This window comes from Rhinolophus sinicus, linkage group LG09, assembly GCF_036562045.2.
Source record: "Rhinolophus sinicus isolate RSC01 linkage group LG09, ASM3656204v1, whole genome shotgun sequence".
Lineage (NCBI taxonomy): Eukaryota > Metazoa > Chordata > Mammalia > Chiroptera > Rhinolophidae > Rhinolophus > Rhinolophus sinicus.
In genome coordinates, this window is record NC_133758.1 from 62,747,026 (window position 1) to 62,760,665 (window position 13,640).

Below are 13,640 nucleotides of genomic sequence, written 5' to 3' on the forward strand. Positions count from 1 at the left end.
TTTTAATAAAAGTTGGGTAGCAAACCAATGAGAGGAAGATTGGTAAAAATTTCAGGGTTTTTTCCCCCTCGTTAATGGCAGATACATGATCACTCAAGCTGACAACAGATGTGACATCCTTTTGTGAAAATTTAAGTGGCACTAGGACTTACCTAAACAAGGATCAGTTATCTTCAAATGAAGCTGAGCTAAGAGAATATCTGTACATTGGGCCAGGGTTTTCTTTCAGCTAACGCTGGGTTTGCCTCAACAAATGAGTAAATGAATACATCATCAGGATTCCAAGGGAAGAAGAACCAAGGATTTTTATAGAAAGTGGGCTGTAAATAACTGTGGGAGGAGCTGAGAAAAGAAGATATAGAAGGCTTGTTGGGATATCGTAGAGAAAGTCCTTGCCAGCCTACCAAAGGCACTGGCATGGGAGACAGTTTGGATCTTAAAGGGAAATTCTACTAGGCCAAGCATATCCCATTGTGAAGGGACGCCTTGCTGAAAGGTCTGGGGAGCTATGAACGCTGGGTAACTCCACCTCTGTGAGTCCATATGCACCATCAAACAGGGCCTCAGCCTTTGCTGGTCAGTCAGAAGTCTGGAGTAAGACCTGACCATGGAATGGAGGAGAGCAAGGCCAGCCCTGCCCCCTGGGGCAATTCTGCATCTCTCTTTACTGTATGTAACTGTGAAAAGTCCTTCAGAGTGTAATGGCTTCTGCCTCATCCCTGCCTCCCAAATTCCACACATGCTTCTCATGTGGCCAGCTCTAGCTCAGAACAACAGAGGGAAGGGGGCTTGGGGAAACAGATTGCCCAGCTCAACCAGATCAACCATAGGACAAATACATACCACCAGTGTGCAGACTTCGAATGCCACAAAACAAGCCATGGTCATTTTAGCTGGAATATTTCCAAAACCATTTGATTATGCATCATAGAGAAAGTCTGTTGGAAAAAAGAGGGGTTGGCTAGGTAGTTATTGGATTTGAATCTTGATTACTTGCTTGCTTTATGCTCTCAGGATGGACACACAACTTCTTTGATTCACAGTTTCTCTGCCAACAAAATGGGGCTCATAAAATGATATTAAAGTCTTGTCTCAAGGATTAGACACAATGTTGGGACAGTACAAAGTGTGGTCCATGGTTAGCTCTCTTATTGCTGCGGCCTCTGGCATCAAGCGAGGTGTCTGACACCAAAGAAGCAAACAGTATGTTCAAATAACTAGTATTATTACTTTTAATAGTAACAGGGTCTCATGAACATACCTGGAAGTTCTAGAGGATGGATGGATTGCGTGGCCAGTGAAGGTTTTCCTGGTCTTTTTGGAGGTTGATGAAAACAAATTCTCTCAAAGATTTTGTTTCCTCGGACACGTCTAGAATGAATCAATTTTTATTCTCATAGTTAAAAATACTGGGGAAGGGGGCTGCATAACAGATTCTGTAAGTAAGCATTCTTTCATTCTTTGCCCAAAAAGCATGCAGTAATGTGATCTCCCTCAAGGCCCCTCACCATCTCCACCAGCATTGAGCATCTCTGCCCAGCAGAGTCCAGCTTACATCCCGTAAGTGGAGGACAAGCACGCTGACCACACACACTGCCTCTTTCTCCTTGAACACACACACGCTGGCCTTTGGTGAGAGGCAGGGCATGAAGAGGAAGAAACAGAGATGCATTCCAAAAAGACATTAGCTAAACAAAAGTCAAGTCCACCAGGCGAAGCCATCAGGAAATGGGTTAACATATTTTCCCCCATTCAACAAAAGATAGCAGTCACTAGTCTCAATAGCTACTTTCATCCCTGAAAGCTTTAAAATTGATTCATGGTTTCATAACTACAACAAAGTAACCTTGGATAGATTAAAATCAAGGCTTTTTAAAATTTTGGATATCAACAGCAAGAATCCCACCCAGGTCTTGCTAAAAATGACTTTGGCTGACGTTATGAAATGCTTCCTCAAGCTCTTCTTCAGCCAAATGAGAAGCTGTCTGGAAAGGATTCATCCTTTTAGTGTACACAGAAGATCTTCTTCTTGGATCTATAAACTAAGCCTGTAAATTCCACTGTAATTACTCCAAAGACATAAATAGAGACGATACTATTTCTGGCATCCCAGCTGGCCCTTTAGACAAGGTACACAGCATTTTCAAATAAAGCTTCCAGAGAGTGTCTAGGTATTCCAGCAACAGACAGATGCCTAGAAAGTCTAAAACATAGTGCCCAAAAGATTGGCACCCAAAAATGCTGCTGGGTGAGACAGGCCCCTTTCTTCATTTAATTCTTGTACCAGTTGTTAGGATTGAGTTTCTTAGTAAGGGCTGAAACTCATTCTGTTTCAACCACTAACTTGGCTCTCTTTGAAAGTTCTGTATACTGAAACAATTCATTAAAATACTCATACATAAAGTTTTATTAAGGGGATATGTTATTGCTCTCAAACTCACTCTGTAGCTATTAACCAGTGCAATTTAAAACCTTCATTTCAAAAGCTGGAGCCTCCCAAAACCATCTTGGTGTCAGTATGGTTAATGCCAACATCAGACCCCTCTGCCATGTGAACTCTGGCCATGTCTGGAGTTCTTCTCTGATTTGGACAGGTGGGTTTTACTCTTGCTCTTTGTGAATATGTTGGGTTTTCTTTTAAAAACAGACTGAGCTCCCATTTTCTCTTCATTGTTTCTGGTCACATTTGTTTGCCCTCTGAAACTTATGAAAATTTGTATCCAGATTAAAGACATGATTGCCACAGAAAAAATCACTGGATATTTAATTTTAATTTTTAATTTCCAGAATCTACGGTCATTTTGAATTCTTGATTTATTTACAACAATAACAAAGACCTGGGAATCAACACTTTGTTCTTCTTTTATAATTTACCTATGCTTTACTTTCTTTATCTATAAAATAAGGGGTTGGGGCAGCCATTGTTTAAATCTGTAACTCAGAAGGCAGAGAACCTGGATGGATACATTGCTAGTCGTTAGTGCACAGAGCATTCCTGGCTTTCAAGAAGCCTGCAGGCCCATGATAGCATTCTGGACCCCTTGTGAAGAGTGGGGTCAAGTGACTGGTTTTGACTGATGAGCTCTGAGCATAGACGACATGTGTTCCTTCTCTACTAACAGTGTGTTACTGGTGCAGACCTGCTGAGCCTTCTCTCCCTCTGCCATGGCGGCCAGCAGTATTCCACAGAGGAGCTGCTCCCTCCATTTGGAGTGGCTGAGAGTGAGAATGACAAGGATGAGGAGTAGAGACCTTGTTGACTGTCAGGAACATGGAGTGTGAGTAAGAATTAAACCCTTGACTGCAAGCCACTGAGCATTTGGGGTGTTTGGTGCCATAGTACAGCATTGTCTATCCTCACTGATACAATTCACAGCCCACCCAATCTTCCCAAGTGAAGCCAAACTTTTTGTTTCCAAAAGAAGGTTGGATCTTGGGAGCTGGATAACTGTCAAACCTTTATGATATCCTACGTTCGCATGTAGCTATTTGGAGGTAGAAAACTTCCGGATCTGTTCAGTGATGGGCTACTTCTCCCGTGAACAAAGATGATGCTTTTCATACTCCACATGCACATGATAAAAATTCATCTTGAACAATAAGTACCTTTCCATGTCCTATTCGTAGGTCCTTCATGAGCAAAGATCCCTTTGTGCACGACTCTTGGGCAAAAGGCTAGCCTGTAGCTTCAGAACACTGCAACATGAGCCAGTCCACAGAGAGGGTGAGCCCAGCCTCAGTCAGCAGCACACTCTGCTATACTGATTAAAAGAAGAGGCTTCAAAGTTCCCTACACCTGGTTCCAGTCAGAGCTCTTAGTGACTATAGCATCTTCCATAATTTACTTAACCTCTATGAGTGCCAACAGCCTCTTCTGCAAACAGGAAATCCCATATTTAATGTCTAGCACAGAGAATGGGCTGCTACTATTGAATACTCTGCAGTCATTGGCAATACCTACTCGTAAATGAAGCCATTGCTCATGAGGAAAACCAAACACAGCACACAAAGAAAAGCAGGCAGGATGCGGTGGACAGACCCTACGGTGGCTCCCCTATTGTTCCCACTTCCTAGTGTTTAACTGTTTACTGTCTCCTCTTGAGTGTAGGTGGAGCCTACAACTTGCTTCTGACTGAAGGAACATGCAAAGGTTGTGGGATAGCACTCCCATGGTTAGGTTATGTTCTATACGACTTTGTCTTAACAGACTGCAGCTAGAGAGTTGCCTGTGGGCTTGATGAAGTGAGAGGCTGTGTTGGAGAAGCTCACGTGGCAGGGAACTGCAAGAGGTTCCTAGGAACAGCAGTGGGTCCCAGGTGATGTGGGTAACTGTGAGTCAATAACCTGCAAAAAGTCAAGGACCCCTGTTCTACAAGCACAAGGAAATGATTCTACTAACAACCTACACGAATTTGGGTGTGACTTCCTCGCCAGCCGTGCTGTCAGACTCAGCACAGTGTGGTTCACACCTTGGCTGCAGCCTGGAGAGGCCCTGAGCACTGGAGCCAACTGAGCTAGAGCCAGATGACTGACCCATGTCAATTCCGACACAATAAACACATGTTGATTTAAACTCCTAAATTTGTGGCGATATTTACATAGCAATAAAAATCTAATACACGTGCCAAACTGGAAAATTCAGCTATTTTACCATGTAAAAGTCATTGAATCTTTTTTTAAATAATCAGTGATTACATGTCTTCCTTTTGATATCTCTTCATTCCTGAATCACATAAAATATTGAGATTTCAGAATTTTACCTACAATCATAAGTCCATACTAGAATATTGCCCTTTAAACTTAGTTTGGATATTGTTTATCAGGTTTTCGTTCACCAGTTTATTTTTATTTTTAATTTTTTAATTAAAGTTTATTGGGGTGACAATTGTTAGTAAAGTTACATAGATTTCAGGTGTACAATTCTGTATTGCATCATCTATAAATCCCATTGTGTGTTCACCACCCAGAATCAGTTCTCTTTCCATCACCATATATTTGATCCCCCTTACCTTCATCTCCCCCCCCTCCCCCCCCACCCCCCTTACCCTCTGGTAACCACTAAACAATTGTCTGTGTCTATGAGTTTTTGTTTCTCATTTGTTTGTCTTGTTCTTTTGTTGTTTTTGGTTTATATACCACATATCAGTGAAATCATGTGGTTCTCTGCTTTTTCTGTCTGACTTATTTCACTCAGCATTATAATTTCAAGATCCACCCATGTTGTCACTAAATGTTCCTATATCATCTTTTCTTACTGCCAAATAGTATTCCACTGTGTATATATACCACAACTTCTTAATCCGTTCATCTATCTAAGGGCATTTTGGTTGTTTCTATGTCTTGCCCACCATAAATAAAGCTGCAATGAACATTGGAGCACATGTGTCTTTATGCATAAATGTTTTCAGATTTTTTGGGTAGATACCCAGGAGTGGGATTGCTGGGTCATATGGTAATACTACTTGTAATTTTTTGAGGAACCTCCACACTGCCTTCCATAGCAGCTACACCAATCTGCATTCCCACCAACTGTGTATAAGGGTTTCTTTTTCTCCACAGCCTCTCCAACACTTGTTACTATTTGTCGTGTTGATAATAGCCATTCTAACTAGGGTGAGGTGATATCTCATTGTGGTTTTTATTTGCATTTCTCTGATGATTAGTGATGTTGAACATTTTTTTGTATGTTTATTTGCCATTTGTATGTCCTCTTTGGAGAAATGTCTCTTCAAGTCCTCTGCCCATTTTTCAATTGGGTTGTTTTTTTGTTGTTGAGTTGCATGAGTTCCTTGTATATTCTGGATATTAGCCCCTTATCGGAGGCACTGTTTGCAAAAATCTTCTCCCATTCAGTTGGTGGCCTCTTTATTCTGTCGATGGCTTCTTTTGCTGTGCAGAAGCTTTTAAGTTTCATATAGTCCCATTCGTTTATTTTAGATTTTACTTCCCTTGCCTTTGGAGTCAAATTCATAAAATGCTCTTTGAACCCAAGGTCCATAAGTATACTACCTATGTTTTCTTCTTCGCAGCTTATTGTTTCAGGTCTTTTGCCTAAGTCTTTGATCCATTTTGAACTAATTTTGGTACATGGTGACAGATAGCAGTCGAGTTTCATTCTTTAGCACGTGGCTATCCAATTCTCCCAGCACCATTTATTGAAGAGGCTGTCTGTACTCCATTTGTCAAAAATTTTCTGTCCATATTTATGTGGTTTTATTTCTGGGTTCTCAATTCTATTCCATTGGTCTATGTATCTGTTTTTCTGCCAATACCATGCTGTTTTGATTATTGTAGCCCTGTAGTACAAGCTAAAGTCAGGGAGTGTGATACCTCCAGCATTGTTCTTTTTTCTTAAGATTGCTTTGGCTATTCAGGGTCTTTTGTGGTTCCAAACAAATCTGATGATTTTTTGGTTCTATTTCTTTAAAAAATGCCATTGGGATTTTGATGAGGATTGCATTAAATCTTCATATTGCTTTGGGTAATATGGCCATTTTAACTATGTTGATTCTTCCAATCTATGATCATGGAATGCCTTTCCATTTCTTTGTGTCTTCTTCAATTTCTTTTAAAAATGTCCTGTAGTTTTTGGCATATAGGTCTTTCACATCCTTGGTTAAGTTTATTCCTAGGTATTTTATTCTTTTTATTGCAATTGCAAAAGGAATTGTATTTTTTTATTTCTTTTTCTGAGATTTCATTGTTAGTATATAGGAATGCAATGGACTGTGTATGCTGATTTTGTAGCAAGCAAATTTACTGTATTCGTTGATTGTTTCTCATAGCTTTTTGGTGGAGTCTTTAGGGTTTTCTATATATAGCATCATTTCATCTGCAAAGAGTGAAAATTTAACTTCTTCACTCCCAATTTGGATGCCTTTTTTTTCTTTCTTTTTCCTGATTGCTCTGGCAAGGACTTCCAACACTATGTTGAAAAGCAGAGGTGATAGGGGACAGCCCTGTCGTGTTCCTGAATGTAGAGCAAAGGCCTTCAGTTTTTCACAGTTAATAACAAGATAGGCTGAGGGTTTGTCATATATGGCTTTTATTATGTTAAGGTATTTTCCTTCTATACCTATTTTTAAGTGTTTTAGTCATAAATGGATGTTGTATCTTGTCAAATGCTTTTTCTGCATCAATTGATATAATCATATGATTTTTGTCTTTTATTTTGTTTATGTGATGTATCATATTGATGGATTTGCATATGTTGAACCATCCTTGTGCCCCTGGGATGAACCACACTTGGTCGTGGTGAATAATGTTTTTAATGCATTATTGCATTCAATTTCTAGAATTTTGTTTAGGATTTTTGCATCTGTATTCATCAGAGATATTGGTCTGTAGTTTTCTTGTTTTGTGCTGTCCTTACCAGGTTTTGGTATCAGGGTAATATTGGCCTCATTTAATGAGTTAGGGAGTCTCTTCTTCAATATTTTGGAAGAGTTTGAGCAGGATTAGTATTGGATCCTCTTTGAAGGTTTGGTAGAATTCACTAGTGAAGCCATCTGGTCCTGGACTTTTGCTTTTGGGAAGGTTTTGGATGACTGATTCAATTTCGTTACTGGTGATCGGTCTGTTTAGATTTTCCAGTTCTTCATGGTTCAGCCTAGGAAGGCTATATGTTTCTAAGAACTTGTCCATTTCTTCTAGGTTATTGAATTTGGTGGCATATAGTCCTTCATAGTATTCTTGGATGATCCTTTGTATTTCTGTGGCATCCATGATAACTTCCCCTTTTTCATTTCTGATTTTGTTAATTAGTGTCTTCTCTCTTTTTATCTTAGTGAGTCTAGCCAAGGGTTTGTCAATTTTGTTAATCTTTTCAAAGAACCAGCTCTTTGTCACATTAATTTTTTTCTATTGTCTTTTTGTTCTCTATTTCATTTAGTTCTGCTCTGATTTTTATTATTTCCTTTCTTCTGCTGACCATAGGTTTCATTTGTTCTTCTTTTTCTAGTTCTTTAAGGTGTAATGTGAGGTTATTTATTGGGGATTTTTCTTGTTTCTTGAGATAAGCCTGTAATGATATAAATTTCCCTCTTCAAACTGCTTTTGCTGCATCCCAAAAACTTTGGTAGTATGTATTTTCATTGACATTTGTTTCTATGTATCTTTTGATCTCTCCTCTAATTTCTTCTTTGACCCGGTCTTTCTTTAGAAGTATGTTGGTTAATCTCCATGTATTTGTGTTTTTTCCTGCTTTCTTTTTGCAGTTGATATCCAATTTCAACGCCTTGTGATCAGAGAATATGCTTGGTATGATTTCAATCTTAAATTTCCTTAGGTTAGTTTTATGTTCCAATATATGGTCTATCCTTGAGAATGTTCCATGTAAACTAGAAAAAAAAAAAAAAAGTATAGTCTGATGTTTTAGGATGATGTGCTCTATAAATTTCAAGTATGTCCATTTCATCTAATGTGTCATTTAGGGCTTCTATTTCGTTATTTATTTTCTATTTGGATGATCTATCCATAGTTGTCAATGATGTATTTAGGTCCTCTATTATAATTGTGTTTTGGTCAATTTCTCCCTTTAATTCTGTTAGTAGTTCCTTGGTATATATCGGTGCTCCCTGATTGGAGGCATAAATATTGATGACTCTTATGTCTTCTTGTTGTATAGTCCTCTTTACCGTTATGAAATGTCCATCTTTGTCTCTTGTTATGTTTTTCACCCTGTAGTCTGTTTAATCTGATATCATTATGACTACACCTGATTTTTGCTGGATACCATTTGCTTGGAGTGTCAATTTCCACCCTTTCACTTTGAGTCTATGCTTGTCCTTGTAGCTGAGATATGTCTCTTGGAGACGGCATATGGTTGGGTTTAGTTTTTTGATCCAATCTGCTACTCTGTGGCTTTTTATTGGTGAGTTCAGTCCATTTACATTTAGTGTGGTTATTGATATGTGAGGATTTCCTGTCATTCTATCTTTAGTTTTCTGGTAACATTGTGTATCCATTGTTTCTTTGCCTATTTGTTGTTCTCTATTATTTCTGTGTGATGGTTCTATGATTTTTCCCTCTGTTTCTTATTTTATTACAGTATATATGTCAGTTCTGGATTTTTTTTTTTTTTTTTGAGTGGTTACCATTAAGTTTATATAAAAGAAAGTTTGATATTTAGAGTATTCCATTTTCTTCAGCATGCTTACTTTCTCTATTCCCATATTCCGGTTCAGGCCTTTTCTCTCCCCCTTTTTATGTTTGGTTGCCACAAATTGTCTCTGTTGATGGTGGTCGAATAGCCTCCTTAGTATTTCTTGTAGTGCAGGTCGTTAGAAAATTCCCTCAGCTTCTGTATGTCTGGAAAGGTCTTTGTTCCTCCTTCATATCTAAAGGATATCTTTGCTGGGTATATTATTCTTGGCTCATAATTTCCCTTTTCAATTGTTTGAATATTTGGTTCCACTCCTTCCTGGCTTGTAGATTTTCTGCTGAAAAATCTGATGATAATCTAATGGGCTTTCCTTTGTAGGTTACCATCTTGTTTTCCTTGGCTGCCTTGAGGATTCTTTCTTTGTTGTTGAATTTTGATAGCTTCAATACAATGTATCTTGGAGAAGGCCTGTTCGGGTTGAGGTAATTACGTCTTCTATTTGATTCTCGGAATCGAGGATCCAGTTCTTTCCACAAGTTTGGGAAGTTCTCATCCACTAGTTGTTTGAATATACTCTCTGTTTCCTTCTCTCTTTCTTCTCCTTCTGGTATTCCCATTATTCTTATATTGCTCTTTTTGATGGAGTCAGAACATTCTTGTAGAGTTCTTTTATTTCTTTTAAGTCTCAAGTCTCTTTCTCTTCCATCTGTGTCATTTCCAGGTTTGTATCTTTGATGTCACTGATTCTTTCCTCCATCTGGTCAACTCTATTACCTAAGCTGGTTATTTCATTCTTAATTTTTTCTATTGAGTTCTTAATCTCCAGAAATTCTATTTGGTTCTTTTTTAAAGTTTCAATCTCTTTCGTAAAATGCTCATGCTGTTCTTTGATTGTGTTTCTGAGTTCATTTAACTGCCTATCTGTGTTTTCTTGCATCTCATTGAGTTTTTTCAGAACTGCAATCTTGAATTCTCTGTCATTTAAGTCACATATTTCCGTATCTTTAAGTTCCTTTTCTGGAGACTTTTCACTTTTTTTCTGAGCTGTCTTGTTGCCTTGGTTATTCATGGCAATTTATCATTTATTATTTCTCTTCCTAGATATCTGCAGGAGTGGGTTCTACAACAGGTTGATAGGAAGAGGTCTTTCTTTTGTTTCCCAGTACGTGTTGGTATAATATTTTATTTTCTCTCCGACTGCAGCCTTTTTTCTCTCTTACACTGTACTGTTATGTTTTCTCTGCACTATTCCAGCTTCTCACACAGTGGAGGGATTCCCTGGAAGGTGTGCTTCTCCTCTGTTAACAGTTTCTCCTGTTTCATAGTGTACTACGTATCTGTGGGGATGAGGAGACCTTTTGAAGTACCAAAGCTTTTTCTGCACCAGATTCACAGCCCGTGTGTTTCAGCAGTTCTGTTTGCTCCTGCAGGGACCCGCCCAGATAGGTGGGGACAGGGGCGGGGTGAGTTGTGAGAATTGGCCCAGAGCAATGGCAGTGACCACCACCACAGCCAGTCCTGCTTCCACAGCTCCCTCCCCTTTGCAAGAACTAGATGGGCTGCGAATCTGTGTCTTCAGACCACAGTTCTCAGAACTGCAAATATTCTGTTCTTTTGATCTGACATTGCTACTGTTCCGCTTCTAGCACTGGGCAGGTGGGGGTGGGGCGGGCTCTGGGAGGGTAGAGAGGGTGCGGCTAGGCTCAGTGCCTAAGGTTTCCATTCTCTGTGGCAGTGCGGGCTTAAACTACCATGTTCAGCCTTCTTCTTTCAGTCTTTGCTCCAAGGTTTCTGCCATGAGCGTTGGGTTCAGCCATGTTATATGCTGTCCCCTCTGCCCTGTGGGCCATTAGCAGAGCCCTAGCAGTCCGAGTTCTTCCCTCTCCCACAGGTGAGGTAGGTCCAGGATGCAGAAATCTTGGAGCAGTGAGGTAGGTCTGCATCCTGCCCCCACGGGGCCCCATCTCCACACTTCTCCCTTCCCTCCTCCCCTGCTTACTCAATTTGTCCACCTTTAGGTGAATTCAGTAGTGAGACTCTTCGTCTTGCCTGTCTGCTGTGCAGGGTGTCCTTTGTGGAGTTATAGTTTTTCAATTTGTTGTAAATTCCAGGGGAGATTTCCAGAGGCTCACCTCATGCCACCATTTTGATGATGTCTCTCTGTTTACCAGCTTATTGATACTTTACCAAGTAACTAGCCCAGTATAAAGAATAAACTTTTTCAAAAATAGCTCTGCAATGAAATTTTGTAACCAAAAATCTTTGTTATGAAAAGAACTTGAGTACATTTTCTGCTAAAAAATGAAGTAAACAATCAGTTATTCACTGGCGCACTCCTGTTCATCATTAAAGGTAAGTTTAATGTCATTTATTTTTTAATGTACTTTCCATGTTTCTCCCAAACAGAATTGAATTTTTCCATTGGGTTCACAAAATACCTTAATTATAAAACATGTTACCCTGGGTTATAATTGCCTATTCCTATAAGATATCTCTATCACTAGTCCAGGAGTTGGTGAACTGTACAGCTCATGGGCCAAATCCCATCTTCCACCTGTTTTGTAAATAAAGTTTTATTGGAAAAAGCCATACCTATTTGCTTGCTTATTATCCTATGGTTGTTTTCTTGGTACACTGCGGAGTTGAGTGATCACAGCAAAGGGCTTAGGACTCACAAATTAGAACTATTGACTAGCTATCTGATCCATTACAGAAAGTTTGCTGACTCCTGCTCTTGACCATGAACTCCATGAGGTGACAGACTGTCTTGTTCATCTCTGTAGCCTCCAAAACTTGCTCATAGCGGACCCTAAATTCATAACTGATAGTATACGAAGATGCATCAAACACCTGAAATTCAAGCTCTAAATTAGACCTTCCCTAGAGAGGCCCATAGATTTTTTTTTTAAGACTGACTATCATAGGGAAACAGTCTGTTCTCGTACTTTGTATTATCCTGAAAGCTGAAAACAGAATGAGCAGAGCTGGCTATTCAAGGACATTCCTATCCTTCATTAGAAGCCTGCATTTAGACCAAATTGCCATTTATTAAACAATTTTCACATTAGTTACTAAGTCCATGTGCCTTTCAGGGGACAGTTATTCTGTTTTCAGATTCACTTAGGACCAATTTCTAAAATGCTGCTGGTGTATTTGCCATCCAAGAAACCTTTTAATGTTCATTTATAAACCTGTTTTGATGTTGCTCCCTTGTCAAAAACAGGAAGCCATTATTTTCTAGGAGTAAACACGTTCAAAATCAAGTTAGCCACTCAGCTCCCCAAATCAAGACTACATTTATGTATATATGAAAAAAATCAACTTTCTAATCTTCACTAACCGTATCAAAATTCTCAAGGAAAAGCCAAAAGCTTTAAAATTTTGTGGAATCAAAGAATTTGAAGATGCCCCCTCCCCCGCCAGATTTGGTTCTTCTCCAAACCCAGGGAAAACGTTCAAATCTCTTGTGCTTCATTCCTTCACTATTTCTGTCCCATGAAATTAGTCTGAATGCTTTTTTCTTCAGTCACCCACCCACGATCTCTAACTCCCATATGGAATGTATACAGTAACACTAACCACGAAGAACAAAGCAGAGGAACATATTTGCCATGGATATCAAGTCTCAAAAGAGACAATTAAATTGATACAAATCATCATTGCTTCCTGAATCACCATAGCCTGCTGTATTTTAGAATGCAAAGGAAATTACTATAAAGCATCACCAAAAGGTTTTGTAAATAAATGTATTAAACTCACAAGAGAAGCTTACTCAGTAGGAAAGTGTTTCCTGGTTTCATCATGATGTTTAGAAAACTCTTCAAACTCACCTGATGAGTGCCTCAAGGAGAAATTGACTTCAGTGCCCCCCCCCCCCACGGGGTAAGTGAGCAAGGACTCTGACCCTTTCTGGCCCTTGACTCTGTGCCATGGGATTTGGTCTCTCACCTTCAGCACCATCATCACTACCTAATCACCTATTTATCCTCACCAGAATGCTTTTCCCCAACCCTGCAGCAAACTTAGGGAAAGAAAAATAGAATTGCTACATTAGGAGCTTTATCTATATTTACCTACATACGTTCTTTTATTATAAAAAATGTCCCTACTTAATTTGGGGGTGGGGGGTATGTTAAAATGTTTTATTTAATAACATATTAATGTATTATAATAAGTAATAATGTATAATTTAACATAATAAACTATAACTTTTAATGTCCTTACTTTACAAAAGATAAAGCTGTCATTCTCATATCAATTCCCTCAACTTTTAAAACTGATCCATGAAACCACAAAGGACCTGTGGACTTACAAGAATCATTGACTTCGAGAAGAAGAGGTATTCGAGATGATTTATGTCTCACAGAAGTCAATGACTTTTCCAAGGTCATTCAGCTGGTTAGAGGCAGCGAATTAAGGTAACTTACAACCCTGATCACTGGCTCCAGGGACAGTGATTCTCTTAATATTCCAGGCTGCTTGCTATAGAACTACTGTGGCAAGAGCACCGTCAAACCTCATGTTATTACATTTTTCA